Consider the following 21,134-nt stretch of genomic DNA (forward strand, 5'->3'; position numbering starts at 1 on the left):
TATCTTAGGGTGGTTTTGATTTGCATTTCTTTGACTGCTAGAGATGGTGAGCATTTTTTCATGTATTTGTTGATTGATTGTATGTCGTCCTCTGAGAAGTGTCTGTTCAGGTCTTTGGCCCATTTGTTGATTGGGTTATTTGTTATCTTATTGTTTAATTTTTTGAGTTTTTTGTATACTCTGGATATTAGGGCTCTATCTGAAGTGTGAGGAGTAAAAATTTGTTCCCAGGATGTAGGCTCCCTATTTACCTCTCTTATTGTTTCTCTTGCTGAGAAAAAACTTTTTAGTTTGAGTAAGTCCCATTTGTTGATTCTAGTTATTAACTCTTGTGCTATGGGTGTCCTATTAAGGAGTTTGGAGCCCGACCCCACAATATGTAGATTGGAGCCATCTTTTTCTTCTATCAGGCGCAGAGTCTCTGATTTGATATCAAGCTCCTTGATCCATTTTGAGTTAACTTTTGTGCATGGCGAGAGGAGGGGATTCAGTTTCATTTTGTTGCGTATGGATTTCCAGTTTTCCCAGCACCATTTGTTGAAGATGCTATCCTTCCTCCATTGCATGCTTTTAGCCCCTTTATCAAATATAAGAAAGTTGTAATTTTGTGGATTGGTCTCTGTGTCCTCTATTCTGTACCATTGGTCCACCCGCCTGTTTTGGTACCAGTACCATGCTGTTTTTGTTACTATTGCTCTGTAGTACAGTTTGAAATCTGGTATCGCTATACCTCCTGATTCACACTTCCTGCTTAGAATTGCTTTTGCTATTCTGGGTCTTTTGTTTTTCCATATGAATTTCATGATTGCTTTATCTATTTCTACAAGAAATGCCGTTGGGATTTTGATTGGCATTGCATTAAACCTATAGAGAACTTTGGGTAATATCGCCATTTTGATGATGTTAATTCTTCCTATCCATGAACAGGGTATATTTTTCCATCTTCTAAGGTCTTCTTCTATTTCTCTCTTTAGGGTTCTGTAGTTTTCATTGTATAAATCTTTCACCTCTTTTGTTAGGTTGATTCCCAAGTATTTTATTTTTTTGAGGATATTGTGAATGTTGTGGTTGTCCTCATTTCCATTTCAGAAGATTTGTCGCTGATATACAGGAATGCCTTTGATTTATGCGTGTTGATTTTATATCCTACCACTTTGCTGAATTTACTTATTAGCTCTAATAGTTTCTTTGTAGACCCTTTTGGGTCTGTTAGATATAATATCATATCGTCCGCAAATAGTGATAATTTAAGTTCTTCTTTTCCTATTTTTATGCCTTTAATTTCTTTTGTCTGTCTAATTGCTCTGGCTAGTATTTCGGGGACTAAATTGAATAGAAATGTTGACAGAGGGCATCCCTGTCTTGTTCCAGATTTTAGAGGGAATACCTTCAGGTTTTCTCCATTCAGAATGATGCTAGCCTGAGGCTTAGCATATATAGCTTTTACAATGTTGAGGTAAGTTCCTGTTATCCCTAGTTTTTCTAGTGCTGAACTTTGTCGAATGCTTTTTCTGCATCTATCGAGATGATCATGTGGTTCTTATGGTTAAGTCTATTGATGTGGTGAATAACATTTATTGATTTCCGTATATTGAACCAGCCTTGCATCCCAGGGATGAATCCTACTTGATCATGGTGCACAATTTTTTTGATATGCTTTTGTATTTGATTCGCCAGGATTTTTGCTTCTATGTTCATTAGAGATATTGGTCTGTAGTTTTCTTTCTTTGAAGTGTCTTTGTCTGGTTTCAGGATCAGGGTGATGTTGGCCTCATAGAATGAATTTGGAAAGCTCCTTCTTTTTCTATTTCTTGAAATAACTTGAAAAGTATTGGTATTAATTCTTCTTTGAAGGTTTTGTAAAACTCTGCTGTATATCCATCCGGTCCAGGGCTTTTCTTGGTTGGTAGTCTTTTGATGGCTTCTTCTATTTCCTCCTTTGTTATTGGTCTGTTTAAATTGTGTGTATCTTCCTGACTCAATCTGGGCAAATCATATGACTTAAAAAATTTATCGATATCTTCGCTATCTTCTATTTTATTGGAATATAGGGTTTCAAAATAATTTTTGATTATCTTCTGTATTTCTGAAGTGTCCGTTGTGATATTGCCTTTTTCATCCCATATGTTAGTAATTTGAGCTCTCTCTCTTCTTCTCTTCGTTAGTATGGCTAAGGGTCTGTCAATCTTATTTATTTTTTCAAGGAACCAACTTTTAGTTTTATCAATTATTTCAATGGTTTTTTTTTGTTGTTTCAATTTTGTTGATTTCCGCTCTGATTTTAATTATTTCTTGCCTTCTACTACATTTGCTGTTGTTTTGCTCTTCCTTTTCTAGGGTTTTGAGATGAAGTGTGAGTTCATTTATTTGTTGTTGTTTTTTTCTTTTTTTGAGGAATGATCTCCAGGAAATGAATTTCCCTCTTAAAACTGCTTTCATTGTGTCCCATAGATTCCGATATGTTGTGTCTGTATTTTCATTTATCTCCAAGAATTTTTTGATTTCCTCCTTTATGTCTTCTGTAACCCATTGATCATTCAGTAACATATTGTTCATTTTCCAGGTGATGCCGGATTTTTCCTTCCTTCTTTTGTCATTGATTTCCAGTTTCATTCCATTATGATCAGATAAGATGCATGGTATTATCTCCACACCTTTATATTTACTAAGAGTTGCCCTATGGCATATTATATGGTCTATCTTTGAGAAGGATCCATGTGCTACTGAGAAGAATGTGTATCCACTTGATGATGGTTGATATATTCTATATATGTTGGTTAAGTCTAGGTTATTGATTGCGTTATTGAGTTCTGTAGTTTCTTTATTCAGCTTTTGTCTGGAGGATCTGTCCAATGGAGAGAGTGGTGTGTTGAAGTCACCCATAATTATTGTGTTGTGGTCTATTTGACTCTTGAACTTGAGGAGAGTTTGTTTTATGAACGTTGCAGCACCATTGTTTGGTGCATACATATTGATAATTGTTATAACTTGTTGGTGGATGGTTCCTTTTAACAGTATATAGTGTCCTTCTTTATCCCTTTTGATTGACTTAGGTTTGAAGTTGGTTTTATTCGATATGAGTATTGCCACTCCTGCTTGTTTCCGAGGACCATGTGAGTGGTATGATTTTTCCCAACCTTTCACTTTCAGCCTGTGTATGTCTTTTCCTATCATATGAGTCTCCTGAAGGCAGAATATTGTTGGATTTGTTTTTTTAATCCAGGTTACTACCCTATGTCTCTTGATTGGTGAATTTAAGCCGTTAACGTTTAAGATTACTAGTGATATATGGTTTGTACTTCCCGTCTTGCTTGTTTATTTATTTATTTTAATATGGCTAGTTTTTCCTTTTGGTTATTTTTTTCCCTTCCCCTTACTGAGTTACCTCCCACTGTTAGTTTTGGGTGCTGTTTTTCAATTCCTCTTCTTGTAGTGTTTTGCTCAAAATGCCTTGCAGTGCTGGTTTTCTGGCTGCGAATTCTTTCAACTTTTGTTTATCGTGAAATATTTTAATTTCATTGTCAAATATGAAGCTGAATTTTGCTGGATACAGTATTCTTGGTTGGAATGCATTATTTTTCAGCGTTTAAAATACGTTGTTCCAGGATCTTCTTGCTTTCAACGTCTGTGATGAAAAATCAGCCATTAACCTAATTGGTTTTTCCCTGAATGTAATCTGCCTCCTTTCTCTTGTAGCTTTTAATATTCTCTCCTTGTTCTGTATGTTGGATATCTTCATAATTATGTGTCTTGGAGTTGGTCTATTACGGTTTTGAATGTTTGGGGTCCTGTAGGCTTCCAGGATTTGGCAATCCATTCCATCTTTCTTATCTGGGAAGTTTTCTAGGATTATTTCATTCAATAGGTTGTTCATTCCTTTGGTTTGAACCTTCTTCTATCCCAATGACTTCCAAGTTTGGTTTTTTTATGACATCCCATTTCTCTTGGATGGATTGCTCGTGATTTCTTAGCACTCTTTCTGTGTTGACTATATTCTTTTCAAGTTTATAAACTTTGTCTTCATTATCTGATGTTCTGACTTCTACTTGATCTAGTCTATTTGTAATATTCTCGTTTGAGTTTTTAATTTGGTTTATGGTTTCCTGCATTTCTAGGATTACTGTTTGATTTTTTTTTTTTTTTTAAATCTCTATCTCCTGGTAGAGCTCGTTCTTTGCCATTTGAATTTGTTTATTTAATTCGTTTTCAAAATATACTTTCATTGCTTGGACTTGCTGTCTAATGTCTTCTCTAATATTCCGTTCCATCTGCGTTAGGTATGCCTTGAGTTCTTTCTCTGTCCATTTTTCTGATGCCTCTAGGTTCTCCTGTGTATTTAAGTTGTCCTGTATTGTTTATAATCCTTTTTTCCCTTGTTTTTCATGGTGCTCAAGTTACTTTCCAACTCTGTTTGCTGTGTTACTGTTTTCTCCTTTAAATTTGTTTTGGTTTTTATAGTTCCGCTATCTCTCCTTTGTGTTAGGAGACAATGTTTAGAGATGTTGGATTTAATTGTGATTTAAGGTAAATTCATTAGTTTCATTAAAGGCCTTCAGATTTTGATGGCATATAGAGAATTGAGGTTTGGACTTAGGATTTTATGTTAAGGTCGGGCGATTTGATGGTATGGAGGTTAGTATATGTAAGCTTCTTTGGGAGGTTGCTCAAATGCAGGCAGATATTAACAAGAGAATAGACAGGAGTACTTGGGGGTAGTTAAGGGCTTAGGCGGACTATAGACCTATTCGTAGTATTCATCTATTTGCATTTAGTAAGTTATACGTAATCTGGGTGTTCATGCTTAAGAGGAAAGATGGGGAAAAGGTAAAGATACAAACCAAGAAAGAGAGAGGGAGAGAAGAAAGAGAAAAGAATAGAAATGAAAAGAAATGATAATAATAATAAAATGCAGTAAAATAAAAATTACAATTGAAAAAAATTACAATAGAAAAAAATAATTAAAAGAAAAAAAATTAAAATTAAAAAATTAAAGAATTAAAAAAAATGAAACAAGAGAAAAAAAAAAAGGCACTGTTAGGTTTCTATTTTCTTCGCTTCCAGTAGGCGGTGCTGTGCCTTCCAGGCCAAGATTTTGCCCTCTGGCTGTAGGATACAATCCGTGTGAGGCTGTTCCCCCCCACCCGTCTCTCAAAAACCTGTTAGCTTAGGTTTATTCCTGGCCTCTATTCCCCTGGCTTCTCCTGCTAGCCAGGCCTTCCCCAGTGTTATGCCACTCGGCAGTTCAAACTATACTTTGGGCCTGCAGTTTGTTGGGTGTGGAGCGTGGCTATTGGGAACCGGCACCTTATTGTTTGATTCCTTCCGCTTGCCACTCCCCCAGAGCTGGCAAGACAGGTTTCGTTTTCGCTGCTGACGGGAGGGGGAGTTAGAGGTCAGGTGCCTTTACCTTTCCCCACGCCTCTATCCACGCTCACTCTGATAATCCCTCCCCCGGAAAGCCGGGGAGAGATTTTATGCGAATTCCCCACTGTATGGGAGATGGGCTGAATAACACACACCTGTTCTATTGCGGGGATCTGTAGGAAACTGGCGATGGTGATGTCAGCTCTCCAAGATGGTGGTCGCTGGCTTCCTTGGTGGCTTTCTTGGTGGACTGTCCGGTGTGGGGCACAGAACTGGACCGCTTCCTTCCTCCGTCTCAAACCCCGAACTCAGCACGGAGCTCAGTGAGGGCACAGCCGGCAGGACTCCTCAGAATCCGCAGCACCATTTCTCTGTGTTGCTGGCTGCTTCTCGGCACCCCTCCGTCTCTAGCCGCGAGGCGGCCCGCGGATCAGTCAGCTTGGATCTCCGGGCGCACAGTTCACTCGCGGTTGAGACCCAGTAACCGGTCCTCGGTGATGGAAATCCTTCCTCTAGGTTTCGGTGCACCCCAATTTTGCTGGAAATTCCTATCAAAATAGCTTTTGGTCGTTCTAACTTGTTATTCACCTGCGCAGTGACGCGGTACACGGGGGTGTTATACTCTATTCGCCGCCATCTTCCCCTGATTCAAGTAATATTGTTAACAGCACTGTTTTTCTAACAGCCTCAAACTCAGTAGTGTTCATCAGCAGTTGATTGCATAAATAAAATTATAATATATTCATTTATTAGAATATATTATAGCCATAAAATGGATAAACTGTAGCTACACACACAGCAGATGAATGCCACAGATATAATGTTTCTTAAAAGAAACCAGAAACACAAGAATTTATGTGTGATTCCACTGATATAAAGTAAAAATAAAACAAAAATAAGAGGGGCTGGGGATGTAGCTCAATTGGTAACATGCTCGCCTGGCATGTGCGGGGCGTTGGGTTCGATCCTCAGCACCACATAAAAATAAAATAAAGATGTTATGTCCACTGAAAACTGAAAAATAAATATTAAAAAAAACAAAGACAAAAATAAGATAGGCAAAATAAGCTATGATGTTTAGGTATCTGTGCTTATGTCAAGAAAACAACAAAATGCAAGAGTTACTACCAAAGTAATCAGGAAAATAGTCATCTCTTGAGTGAGGTAGAGGAGGGATTAATGATTGTGAAGGGTACTGGGTGATTGAAGAATGGTGATCTGAATAGTATAGAAACTAGTATTTGTAATACATCCTTGAGCTGTGCATTTTTGCTTTTTGTATCTATCTTTGTTATAATTTATGATGTAGAAAATGAAAATATACCACACTCTTAAATCTGTGTTTATAGTCATTATATGATAATACTAAATAACCCATTCCAAATTCCATTGCATGCCCACTTACATTACTATGCTTCTTTCCATATTTATTTAGGTGCCTTTTGATTCTGGTTATAATGGTATCATGTTTATCTAAACAGATACAGATAAGGTTACACCTAGAGCAACACTTATATACAGATTTGATTCAAATGATATGAAAAAGTTAAAAAGTTTTAATATATTTAATATTTGAGTCATACTGTAAAGAACTGAGATTATTTCTAGTAATGATTTGTCTTTATGTAGAATTTAATTATTTGTAAAACATTTTTCCAGAAATCATTATGATATTGTAAAAAGTGTTTGGGATAAGCATACATATGTGCATTTTATAAGTGAGGAAATGTTAGTTTTCTAAGCAAATTGTTGGTGGTGGAAGACTAGAATCTTCATTTCCACATCATGCCTGAGTGTACTTTATTCTCTTGTGTGTCTCATGTGAAGGCAGGACATTGCTCTTTATGTAGGTATAATTAATCTGGGAATGAAAGGCCATGAGTGGATGGGCTTTAGTCTTAACAGGGGCAGTTTACAAAGTCTCCTTTCTAATGACTTTAATAATATTATGCCCCTCTCTAAGGAGCTCAAGATTCCCTGTGGTTATATCCTCAATTCTTATAATTTCCGGTAGGAGTTTTGAGCTATATTCTTGTTACACTTTGTAGAACTGAATTGAGGGAGTAAAAAAAGTGAGTCACTAAAAATCACATGACATTTTCATTGCTATATCTGAAAAATATAAACTTTATAGACTAGTTATTTTAATAAGTTTTGTGACTGGTGATGCAACTCAGTGGTAGAGTCCTTGGGCTTGTGTGAGGCCCTAGGTTTGATCCTCAGAGCTGAAAAAAAAATTTTTTAAAGTGATATCTTTTTAGTCAGTGTTTTGAATGATTTACCATGACTACTAATTCACATAGTTTTAAATAATTATATGTCTCAGATTAAGGAAGCAATTGGAAAAACTCTTTGAGCCCAGTGTGGTGTCACATGCCTATAATCCCAAGTACTTGGATTCTGAGGCAGGAGGATTGTAAATTTGAGGTCAGCCTGGACAACTTAGTGAAACCCTGTCTCAAAATAAAAAATAAAAAGGGCTAGTGATTTGGCTCAGTGGTGAAGCACCCCTGGCTTCAATTCCTAGTTCTTTGAATCCCCTTTAAAGGGAGTGATTATAATAAGTTACTTTCAACTTCTATCAAATAAATTTTTAATTTCTCTAAGATGCTTTCTGGCCAATATTTTTGAAACTCTATCTGTTATCTGTCGTGTAAAATATGGTGTGTATTTCTCTAACAGAATTAGAATCTAATAAGAATAGGCTCTTAACATTTTACCCTCTTCTACCTTTCTAAGTTTTCAGGATTCAAGTTCAGATATCTCTAGCCTGAAAACACAATGTTGATGCTAACAAAAATATATAACCTATTATTAATCAAAGAAATTCAAATTAAAATAGAAAGATACTATATTTCAAACCAATTTTTAGATTTTTAGATGATTTTGCCCCTTCTTCCCAACTGTTCGTTTTTGTTTTCGCATATTGACTCCTTTACCTAAAACATAATACGTACATTATAAGAAGCAGCATTTTTGTGTTTGATTTCAGGCAAAGGCACTAATATTCAGGATTTCAGTTTTCCTGACTTTTCTAACATGTAGCAACTTTGAGATTTTCATAGCCAGGTCACAGCTGGTTAGAAAAGACTCTTTCACTAATTTTAGTGAATACTGCCTTCTGGTAGGGTTCAGGACTTGAGATAACGAAAGACAAGTTGGATTTCAGTCCCCCTTGCTCCTTCTTGACTCCATTTCCATGTGCAGGATGCCTCCACCATTGTATTATTTTGTGTTTGTTTTGGTTTTGGTATGGTGAGGGGTTTGAACCCAGGTATACTTATCCACCAAGGCACATCCCTTGTCCTTTTTATTTTTTATTTTGGGACAGGTTCTCAATTAGTTGCTTAGGGCCTCACTAAATTGCTGAGGCTAATTTTGAATTTGGGATCTTTCTGCCTCAGCCTCCTGAGCCACTGGGATTACAGGTGTACACCACATTGCCCTCTGTTTATACTGGTCTTGAGTCATAAAAATTTCTTATATTCCTTTTAATAGATTTATAGTGCTTGAATTGTTTAGCAGGCAGAATGTCCATCACGAGACCATCTAGAATCACTAGTAACTAGAAAATTTTTCTTTTGTGTATGTTTTCATATTATTAAAATATTTATTTATTCTACATTGTTATACATGACAGAATGCATTTCAATTCATAGTACACATATAGAGCACAATTTTTCATGTCTCTGGTTGTTCACAAAGTAGAGTAACCATTTCTGTCTTCATACATGTACTTAGGATAATGATGTCCATCTCATTTCACTGTCTTTATTTTTGTATTTTTTTGTTGATCTTATTTATTGAAATAGTAGTTAGTATTTTTGAATTTTATATATTATATAATAATCCAACTTAAGTAATGAAATTAAGTGTAAATGTTTGTAGGACATGTTCTGCCTTTTTGAAAATTATATAGACCAAACTGCATTTTTCAACTAATGGTCATTTTGTTTGAGCTTTACATTCAAGTACAGTTTATGTTTTTCTTATTGAATCATTTCTGACTGATAGTTGACACTAGTTCACTCAGTGTATCATTGTATTTTAAAATGGGTAATTACACACATTTCATAATATAATTTAGAATAAAGTGGAGTGCTTTAGTTGTTTTCTATAAACAATAACTTATGATAGTCCTAAATTAATTTAGAACTTAAATTTCTGCCTGGATTTAATGGTAAATATTAAGGAAAACATTTTATTTTAGAGGAAACAAAAATATTAAAATTAACTGGAGAGTAATTTTATAAGGGTAAAGAACCTTTGGTAGTATTACAAATCACAGTAGGATCAGTAAGTTTGTTGGAAAAAGAGTATATGAGTACGTTTTGTTTATTTTGTAAATGAATTAGGGCATCATTTTTGTTTGACATGGAATGTAGTAATGTGGTCTTGTATTGAAATTGGAATTGAACTTATTTGGAATTTGTTTGATTCTGATTTTTTAAGATCTCTTAGCGGAGTGGACAACCACTGTGATTTCTTACTTTTTAGACCACCCCTCTCTCACACTATGAGAAAATACAGATGGTCCCCAATTTGTGATAGTTCAATTTAAAAGTTTTAGACTTTATGGATGGTGTGAAAGCAAACCCATACAACCATTTTGTTTCTCACTTTGTAGTATTCAGTAAATTGCAAAATACATTCAGCACTTTATTTTTAAAATAAGTTTTGTGTTGTGATATTGTCCAGATGCAGGCTAATGTAAATGTTTTGAGCACATCTAAGCTAGGTTATTCCAGGTTATGCTGTGACGTTCAACGGGTTAAATGTATTATATACATTTTTGACCTAGAATATTTTCAATTTCAAGGAGCATCTGTATTTAGAGGACCCCAATGTATTTATACTTAAATGCAATACAATTTCTAATTGGTGCCCTCAAACATTACTGGTAGGAATGTGAAATGATTCAAATGCCTTGGAGTCTGGCAGTTCCTTAAAAAAGTTAACATAGTTAAAATATGATCCAACAATTTTAGGAACCAGCCATATGTTTTTAGTTACATATTCAAGAGAATTGAGAATATATGTCCACACAAAATTTATGCACAATTGTTCAGAGCTGCATTATTCATAATAGTCAAAAAGTGGAAATAACTCAGATGTCCATTGACATATGAATGGGCAATATAAAACGTGGTATATCCAAGAAAGGATGAAGTAATGTTCTGTGTTGTAACACAGATAAACATTGAAAACATCATGCCAAGTGAAGGAAGCCAGCCACCAAAAGCTATGTACTGTGTAATCCCACTTATGTGAAATGTCCAGAATGGGCAAATTCCTTGGAGACAAAATGAATCACTACTTGCTTAGAGATTAGTGAGAAGAGAGAAAATTATTAATCTAGCAAACTGTAAAAATACTTCAAAACATCAACAGGAGCAAAAGAAAAGCAAAGACTAGAAAATCAGGAGCAGAATTTGACACACAGCAAGTGGGGAACTCCCAGATAAAAACAACCTTAAAGCAGGAAAAAAAACTACAAGCCAATACTCCAAACAGAATTAAATATATGCAAACAAGCTTTTGAGGATTTCAAAACAGTCTTGAGGGGTTGGAAGTGTGGTTCATTGGTAGAACACTTGCCAAGTACACTGAGGCACTGAGGTCAATCCTCAGAACCACATAAAAATAGTTTTGTTGTTTTTTTTTTTTTTTAAGGAAGAAACTGGAAAAAAAAAAAAAAAAAGCAGGGGGAGGACCAGGTGTAGTGGCGCATATGTGTAATCCTGTGGACTTGGGAAATTTGAGGCAAGAGGAGACCATTGCAAGTTTGAGACCAGCCTCAGCAAATTAGCAAGGGCCCAGGCAACTTAGTGAGACCCTATCTCAAAGTAAAAAAATAAAAAGGTCTGGGGATGTGGTTCAGTAGTAAAGTACCCTGGGTTCAATCCTCAGTACCAAATATAAATAATTAAATAAAGAAGCAGTGAGGACATATGTTCTGATTTTAACAAAACCCAGGTTATGTCTATCATGCAAGTATAATTATTAAGTGAGACAATACCCCCACTCTCAATAGCATCCTGCCTTGATAATAAATTAGGTTAAAAGTTTGTGTTGACTGGTGGGACTGCAAATTGGTGCAGCCAATTTGGAAAGCAGTATGGAGATTTCTTGGAAAGCTGGGAATGGAACAACCATTTGACCCAGCTATTCCCCTTCTCGGTCTATTCCCTAAAGACCTAAAAAGAGCATGCTACAGGGACACTGCTACATCGATGTTCACAGCAGCACAATTCACAATAGCAAGACTGTGGAACCAACCTAGATGCCCTTCAATAGACGAATGGATAAAAAAAATGTGGCATTTATACACAATGGAGTATTACTCTGCATTAAAAAATGACAAAATCATAGAATTTGCAGGGAAATCAATGGCACTAGAGCAGATTATGCTAAGTGAAGCTATCCAATCCCTAAAAAACAAATGCCAAATGTCTTCGTTGATATAAGGAGAGTAACTAAGAACAGAGTAGGGACGAAGAGCATGAGAAGAAGATTAACATTAAACAGGGATGAGAGGTGGGAGGGAAAGGGAGAGAGAAGGGAAATTGCATGGAAATGGAAGGAGACCCTCAGGGTTATACAAAATTACATACAAGAGGAAGTGAGGGGAAAGGGAAAAATAATACAAAGGGGAGAAATGAATGACAGTAGAGGGGGTAGAGAGAGAAGAAGGGAGGGGAGGGGAGGGGAGGGGGGATAGTAGAGGATAGGAAAGGCAGCAGAATACAACAGACACTAGTATGGCAACATGTAAATCAATGGATGTGTAACTGATGTGATTCTGCAATCTGTATACGGGGTAAAAATGGGAGTTCATAACCCACTTGAATCAAAGTGTGAAATATGATATATCAAGAACTATGTAATGTTTTGAACAACCAACAATAAAAAATTTTAAAAAAAAGTTTGTGTTGATATAATATAGTCAGGACTTGACTCATTTGTATGATTTTGCCATTTTGCTCTTGCAACACAGCCAGTTGGTGTTTGAATGAATAGGGAGTTTGATCTTTGTAATATAATAAAACAATACCTTTATATGAAAAATGTGCATCTGTATAATCCATTAAGCTTTTAAACATATTGGGTATTGCTGATATAAACATACTTGTATTGCCTGGGCATTACTCTCTAAATTATGATTTGATAGTTTTATTGTAGGTCTAGGGAAAGTTCATGCATGCAGAATATATGTTTTAGTTCCATAATTAAGTCTGATATCCTTTTACATTGTATTAAATCAGAATTTTATTGAACTTTATTACTGTTTTGAACAAAAACATTAAACAGCAACAGAAATGGGGAAAACCTCAATCTGACTATACCCTCTTAACAGTTTTTACTTTTGTTTGCCACTGTTGATAGTCCAGCCATTGTAGTTCTTCTAATTCTCCAAGAATTGAGATTGAAAGGATTTTTTGTTTTTAAGATACCTTGAGGCAAGAGTAGTGGTGGTAAGTAGGAACTCAAGTTCTTTTGCAAATGCTTAAAACTATATTCTTGTATGGCAGGAAATTGTATCAGTATTGATGTGTAGAATAGAATGGTTTGAGATGGTGGTTGGAACTCTTTTTTTTAACTCATTTTTTAAAAATTTATATATGCCAGCAGAATGCATTATAATTGTTATTACATATATAGAGCACAGTTTTTCATCTCTCTAGTTGATGCACAGTATATGCACACCAATTTGTGTCTTCATACCTGTACTTTGGATAATAATGATCATCACATTCCACCATCATTAATAACCCCATACCCCTCCCTTTCCCTCCAACCCCTCTGCCCTATTTAGAGTTTGTCTATTCCTCCCATGCTCCCTCTCCCTGTCCCACTATGAACCAGCCTCCTTATTATCAGCATTTGTTTTTTTTGGGATTGGCTAACTTCACTTAGCATTATCTTCTCTAACTACATCCATTTACCTGCAAATGCCATGATTTTATTCTCTTTTATTGCTAAGTAATAGGAGGTTGGAACTCTTTTAAGATATATGGTAAATACCCATGACCTTTGTATTTTGATGGCTCTTTTTTAATCTTTTAAAAAAATTTTTATTTTTTTTATAAATGATAGTGGAATGCATTACAATTCATATTATACATATAGAGCACAATTTTTCATATTTGGTTGTATATAAAGTATATTCACACCAATTTGTGTCTTCATACATGTACTTTGGATAATGATGTTCATCACATTCCACCATCATTTCTAACCCCATGCCCCCTCCCTGATATACCATTTTTGTGGCATCATAAATTGCCTACCAAAATTGGAGCTGGGGAAGAACATAGTGTAATGTAATGCAGTGTTAATTTCTCTTGTGTTGCTATGCACACCTTAGTAGGAATTATCTTAATATTTTGCTACGGAAAAGTAGCATTAACTCACAAAAATGGAGTTAGATAGCTCCTTGAAGATTTTGTAGTGGAGCCTATATTTAGTGATGGCTCATATTAATGACATTTTTTGACTGATAGCCTTTTTTTTTTTTTTTCTGGTTGCTTTTCGTTAGCCTCTAATTGAATATTTCAGTGGTGATACTGTACTGTTAAGAAACAGACATGATGGTTAAAGTAAAAATTTCAGCTCTGCCTCCCTATGTGACTTTGGGTATTAATTTTAGTTCTCAGATGCTTCATTCAGAAAATAGAACAGTTAGTATCTAACTCAGAGTATCTTTTTGACTATTAAACGAAATAACATGTTAAGTTCTGCATAGCTATTGATAGATATTTGCTAATGGTTAAATTGCTTTCTCTCTGCCTTTCAGTGAAGAATAACTTCTGTGTCCAAAAGTTTGGTTGTTAGAGAATTTTCAAAGCCCAAATCTTAATGAAAAAGCAGCTATTTATTGATTGTTATATACTAGGCACTCTAGTAGGTGCTAGGATCATAGGAGCAAGTACAACAGACTCAGTCCTCTTCCTCACTAAGCTTACAATTTGGCAGGGGAAGAAAAGAGAAATTAAATATCTAATTATATAAGTAATTAATTATAGTTGCAGGGAAAGCCATGACAAAAGTACAATATTTGAAAAGTGTATTAGAAATCCTAGCATAGTTTGGAAATAGAGAACATTTTCTTGAGGAAGTAATGGTAATGCTGAGACATAAATTTATGGATCAATAAGACTCTTGCTAAAGAGAAGTACTGGGTAGGAGACATTGCAAGAGATAGCAGGATTGTAGTGTGTGCAAAAACTCTGAAACAGAAAAAAACTGGGAGCTAAATGTAGAAGGATTTGTGCCTGGAATCTTGCTGGTCAAGAGGAAAAGTGGCACAGAATGAGGATTGAGTAGATGAGGGGTGAGATTAGGCGAGGCCTCTGGACCACATTAAAGGCTTGGATTTTAAGAATAGGGATTAACGACATGATTATATTTGCAGTTTAAAAAATTGTGCTAATGAAAATTAGGAAATTGAACTGGAAGTAAATAAAAATGCCTGCTGAGACCAGTCAGGGGCTTTTGCAAAGCCTAGGTTAAGGGTAGCATTGGCTGTTACAGAAAAGGAATAGACTGCATATATTTAGTTTATAGAATTGTTGGGTCTTAACAAACCTATTGAACACCTAGCTTGAATAGGTGAAAATATGGTTGGAAATAGAAGGCTAATTTTAGGTTAGTGATGTAGATCTGGTGTTCTCACAGTGTAACGTTGGTGGCCAAGGCCTTAACCCAGGTTCCTGATATTTGTTTTTTCAGTACATTTCACAACCATTGAGTGCATGTGTTATAATTTTCATAGCATTTCCAAATTTATTTTACTGCCACATAAGCTCTTAAGGAGATGTTACTTTTAAAAATGTGCTATTTTCATATTAAATAATAGTAATAACCAGCATTAAGTGCTTATGTTTGCAGGGTATTAGTCTGAATATTTTCTTAATCTTTACAAGTTTATGAGCATTAGTATTATTATTATTCCAGTATTTTAAAGATTTGCCACCTGAAGTTTAGAGAAGCTGAATAACTTCCTTAGGCTGTACTTGTAGTAAGTGGTGGAGCTAAGGTTTAAAATCCAGACACATTTGCTGAAGAGCCTACCCTCTTAACCACAATATTTGGACCAACCAAACAAAAATGAGAATAACTGACTGAGAAGCAATTTTTTGAATTTTTATGGAAGACTTGTGTATACTATAATATACCATGTTTTAATATATTTCTTATATACATTACGGTTCACCTGGCTGGAGAGGAATATGGTATCTGCTTTATTTTAACGAATTAGAAACAGTGGCTGAGAGATTAAATAACTTGGTCAGGATCACTAATAGCTAGTTTGCGGAAGAGCTAGAATTTAAAACTGGTTCAGTTGACTCCAAGGCAGGTAGCTTTTCTTTTATTGTATTTAAAAACAAGAACTGTGTTGACTTAAATAAGAAAATTTCCTTTGGGAACATTACTAGATTTAATGATTAACTCATACCAATCTATAGTCTAGTTCTTTTAAAATTTTTTTTTTTTTTTAATGTTATGCTGGGAATTGAACCTAAGGCCTAAGAAAGAGTTCTACCACTGAGCTATGTCTCTAGCCCTTGTTTCTTCTTTTGAGAAGTTTCTGTTTGTTCTTCTGCCCAGTTATTGGGTTATTTGGGGTTTTTTTGGTGTTAAATATTTTGAGTTCTTTGTATGTTCTGAATATTAATCCCCTACTGGAGGAGTAGCTGGCCAAGATTTTCTCCCATTCTATAGGTTCCCTCTTCATGCCCTTTAACCATTTCCTTTGCTTTGTAGAAGCTTTTTAGTTTGATGGCATCCTATTTATTGATTCTTGGTTTTATTTCTTGTGCTTTTGGGGTTTTGTTAAGAAGCCAATGATGGAGTGTTTTCTTCTAGCAGTTATACAGGTTTTTTTTGTCTGATTCCTGAGTCTTTGACCCATTTCAGTTGAGTCTTGTGCAGGTAAGAGATAGGGGTCTAGTTTTATTTTTTCTACATATAGCTATCCAGTTTTTCCAACACCATTTGTTAAAAAGGCTGTCTTTTCTCCAAAATACATTTTTTTGGCACATTTGTCAAATGTCAGATGGCTGTAGATATATGAATTTGTCCCTGTGTCTATTCTGTTCCATTGGTCTTAATGTCTCTTTTGATGCCAACACCATGCTGTTTTTATTACTGTAGTTTTGTAGTATCATTTCAGATCTGGTATTGTGATGCCTCCTGCTTTGCTTTTCTTGCTTAGTATTGTTTTGGCTATTCCAGGTCTCTTATTCTGCAAATGAATTTTTTAAAAAATGTTTTTTTTTTTAATTGTGTGGAGAATGTCATTGGTATTTTGATGGGTATAGCATTGAAACTCCTGACTAGTTCTTAAAAATAAAATCTAGATCTCAATATATAGGTTGAATTTAGAGGACAGACAGCTGAAAAAATTGAAATATTTTAACAGCTTTTGCATAAACATGAAGTAAAATTTTCTGTATTAAAATTATTTTAGAAGAGACAAAATGGGAAAATATTTTCTAATAAATTCATATCCATTTCATAGTATCTCTGAAGATATTAGACACAATTGCAATATTGACATCTTAACCAGATTTTTATAGTTAGTAGATAAGCATTTGTGTAGTATTATATTTTGATTTTGCTCAATTCAGTCTTGTAACATTTTTTTTTTTTTCTGTTCTTCCATAGTTTGTAGAAGACAAATGAAAATTAAGGTAATGAGATCAGACGGTGTAATGCATCTTAAATACTGGCTTCTGTTAGCACCAGAGTTAAAGACTTCTATCTTACCAGTACTTGCTACTGCTTACTAAAAACCAGTGAGAGGCAATTCAGCTTTTTATTAAAAGGCCAGTTCCTCCTTTAGAATATGGCTTTTAAACAATCTTTTTCAATAAGTCTTTTGCAGAGAGACTTAATCTAATGTAGTTAAAAAACAAAACAAAAACTGATCTTCTACCTTCACTTTAACTCTGTCAGTTGTTAATGTGAGATGTATTTTGAGTGCTGGATGCTTGTAAATTAATGCTATTAATTGACTTCCTTTTGATTGATGGATAGATATATCATTGAAAGCTGTGACCATGGGGCTTCTTATACTAAGAAAAAGCCTGCCTCACTATGCTAGTAGACCCTTTCAAAAACAGATATTGGATTTTGATTGATTAGAAGTGAGAAAATTTTGAAGCAGTCTTATAAGGTACTTTTTATTTTTGGAAGAAATAAGTAGGAGCAAGGTTACTGCAAGTACAACAAGATTACTATTCCACTGTCTACTGTTTTGTCTTTTTTAAAGTCATTTTATTAGTCTTTTTTTGGTATATGATTATGATCTGTGTATATTATAGAAATTGATTTTTGAGTTTCAGCTTCTAGCACCCAATACTGTTGCTGCTCAACAGTTTTTAATTGAGAACTTAATTTATATATTACATTTTTTTGTAAAGACTATTCTATACTGAATACCTAGTAGGATATTAGAAATAGTCAATTTTCCTTAGAACTGCATAGTAAAATAATTTTTAAGGCTATATATATGTATTCATTATATGGTCTTTGCTTTCTTTTGCGTTTTCTAGCCTTATCTGATATTTTGACTTAGAAGATTTTGATCTTATCAGCACTTTGAGCATATTAATTAATACAGTATTTTTATGGGTAAAGTAAAAATTGTGACAGGCCAAGAGAAGATTATTTATGACTTGATATGAAAATGGCCTATCAGAAACACTTTGAAATAGCTTTTTTTCTTTTTTGTAGTTTTAGGATCAAATTGTAATCAACTCTTGAATTGTTTGCTTTTTGCTTCAGGTAACAGGCTTATAAAACAGTAAAGATTTTATCATCTCATGTAATGAGAGGTACAGTTAGAAGTTAGAATTCCAAAATTGGCTAACTTTGAAGACCTCTTCTGTCTTTTCTTTGTCACTTTCATGTTTACTGTTTCATTCTAACTTTGTTTGGTTGCCTTCAATACCGGTATAATCCCTAAGCAATGTGTAGTTGACCCAGACTGTGTTTATGTCCAGGGAGAGAAGAAAAAAAAAATTATTCATAGGTTTCTTTGTTCTGGATTGCCTCTGAAGATCCTAGTTTATTTTCCATTTCATCTTTTATTTTCATAGTTGGATACAATGCTCATTTTAAATTGCATATATACATTAAATGAAATGAATATTTAAAAAAGCATAGAAACTGTTTTTTCTCTGCCAGAAGCCTCTGAGAGATAGTAAAGAATCCTGTCACCAATCCACTTGTTCTGATTTCCTTTGAATTGCAATACATATTAATCTTTGTTTAATAGAGATCATAGTCTTCAAATGATATATATTACATTTTACAGTGCTTTAAATGCAAAACTTATGGAACATTAGAGATGAAATACTAGCATTTATGGAGTACATTATATGTGATACTCAGTTTAATATACATTGATGTATAATGTGAATGATGTATGTTATTTCCTTATTTGACAATTAGTCATATAGAAGTCAAATGATATTTCCAAGGTCACAACAGTAATGTCAGAATAAAACTAATAATGACTTCCAAATTAAACTAAAGTCCATGTCTTTTGGAATCTGACCCCTGCATTAAAAAAAAAAAAAAAAAGGAACTTCCCTGTTTTCTTTCTTTCTTTTCTTTTTCTTTTTTTAGTTGTAGATGGATACAATACCTTTATTTTATGTATTTATTTTTGTGTGGTGCTGAGGATCAAACCCAGTGCCTCACACATGTTAGGCAAGCACTCTACCACTGAGCCACAACCCCAGCCTGATCCCTGCTTTTTTTTTTAACATCTCCCCCACCCCCTGCCCAATTTTCCTACAAATTTCTGTACCCCAGCTATTCCAACTCCTAAGCTGAGGAATGTTCTATAAAAAACTGACTTATAATCTTTAAAATGTCAATGTCATGAAAGGAAAAGGCTGAGGGATTACAGAGGTTCACAGATACTGACAATTATATGTAATATGTGATCTTAGGTAGATCTCATTATAAAAGAGGGGGGGGGGATGCCCTAAAGAATATTATTGGAACAACTGACAAAAGTGAAGTTATGACTTAGATTTAAAAGTATTGCAGCAATGTTATATTTTCTGAATTTGATTACTATGGTTTTGTAAAAGAATATTCTTGTACTTAGCAAATTCACACTTTTAAGTATTAAGGTATAAAAGGCATCCTGTATGCAACTTACCCTCAAGTGGTTCAGAATAATAAATTTTATCTATATGAAGATATGTAGCCCATAAACATTCTTCATGAGTAAAAAGAGAGAAAGAATGAAAAAGTACACATGGTTACATGTTAAAATGGGTCAGTGTGGATAGTAGTAATACAGGAATTCTCTATACTTTTCTTGGAAGTTTTCAGTAATATATTAAAAGTATACTTGCTAAAGACATGCTTTTTATTTTCTTCTAAGATGTGTGTAAATTTCAAATTATCAAAGCACAGATAATAAGAAAGATCTGTATCCCAAAGTTTGGGCAAGTGGGAGAAAGCCACAGCTGCAGCTTAAAGGCATGTGGTGTCCCTGGCATAGCCACTGAGAAAGGAAGGAACCAGGCTATGGAAGTGGTGGTGGGATTCCTTTATATGGGTGGTGTTGGTAATCTTTGGCTTCTTCCTTCTCTACCATAGTGTTCTGTTACTGGTAGCAAGATTAAAGGATTTCTGTGATAGTGCTGGATAAGCAATGGCCATATTATTGGCATGGGGTACCCCTGGTTCCAGTCCCTGGCCAAGGTGGTACAGGGCATCCCAAACCAGCCTGTTAGAGAAAACATGCAAACCCTTAGCTTTTCATCCTCTTTTATGAAAACAGCTTTGTATAACTATTAGAATACTTTCCTGGGTTGAGTCTTGACTCCTGGTTTTAGCATCTCTGACCTTGGGGAAGTGATATTTATTGCTAAACCTTCAGTTTTCTCATATTAAAATGGAAATAATAATGCCTTATTTCATAAAGAGATTGTCTGTATTTTAAAAATAACTATGTAAAGTATATATTGTTGATACTATACACAGGGGTTCTTGAAATATTTCACTTCTCCATTCAGTCAGTACTTAGAAGAAAATTTACTCTTTGTCTGAGTCATCTGGTTATGGACTTATCTGATAATGGCATTGAGCATAGTATGAAAACATACTAAAAAGGCCCAATGAAAGATTTTTTTAAAAGTTTTTTAAAAATCAAACTGAGGGAACTGTGACCACCGACAGAAAAGGCCCAGTGGCCCGCGGCGGGACAGAGCTTCCAATCACTCCTGCAAGGTAGGCAGGCCTGCGACCCACCGGCAGAAGAGGAGCAGCGGCCTGCTGAGAGGCTGAGCCGCCCCCTCCCCCTGCGCCGGCAAAGTAGAGGGAACTGTGACCACGCACAGAGCAGGCCCAGCGGCCTGCTGAGGGGCAGAGCCGCCCCCCACCCCCCGCGCCTGCCAGGTAGGTGGAACGGTGACCATCGACAAAAAAGGCCCAGTGGCCCGCGGCGGGACAGAGCTTCCAATCACTCCTGCAAGGTAGGCGGGCCTGCGACCCACCGGCAGAAGAGGAGCAGCGGCCTGCAGAGAGGCAGAGCCGCCCCCTCCCCCCCGCGCCTGCAAGGTAGACGGAACTGTGACCACCATCAGAACAGGCCAGACCTGCAACCGAGAGACAGAACAGGCCCAGTGGCCCACGGCGGGACAGAGCTTCCAATCACTCCTGCAAGGTAGGTGGGCCTGCGACCCACAAGCAGAAGAGCAGCAGCGGCCTGCTGAGAGGCTGAGCCGCCCCCTCCCCCT

The 21,134-nt window shown here is 35.6% G+C and overlaps 1 protein-coding gene across 11 annotated transcripts in view; it reads left to right on the forward strand.

The window, feature by feature from the left end:
• Mef2a (myocyte enhancer factor 2A) overlaps window positions 1–21,134 on the forward strand; it is a 157,301-nt gene that overhangs the window by 37,687 nt on the left and 98,480 nt on the right. The window contains exon 3 of one of the 11 annotated variants that reach the window (XM_071608661.1): window positions 17,035–17,060. The exons of the other annotated variants lie outside the window; for them this stretch is intronic. The gene's annotated coding sequence lies outside the window, so the exon portion shown is untranslated. The remainder of the gene's footprint in view (window positions 1–17,034; window positions 17,061–21,134) is intronic. 11 annotated transcript variants of the gene reach the window in all.

The sequence above is a fragment of the Marmota flaviventris genome, chromosome 2 (assembly GCF_047511675.1).
Source record: "Marmota flaviventris isolate mMarFla1 chromosome 2, mMarFla1.hap1, whole genome shotgun sequence".
In the NCBI taxonomy this organism is placed as follows: domain Eukaryota; kingdom Metazoa; phylum Chordata; class Mammalia; order Rodentia; family Sciuridae; genus Marmota; species Marmota flaviventris.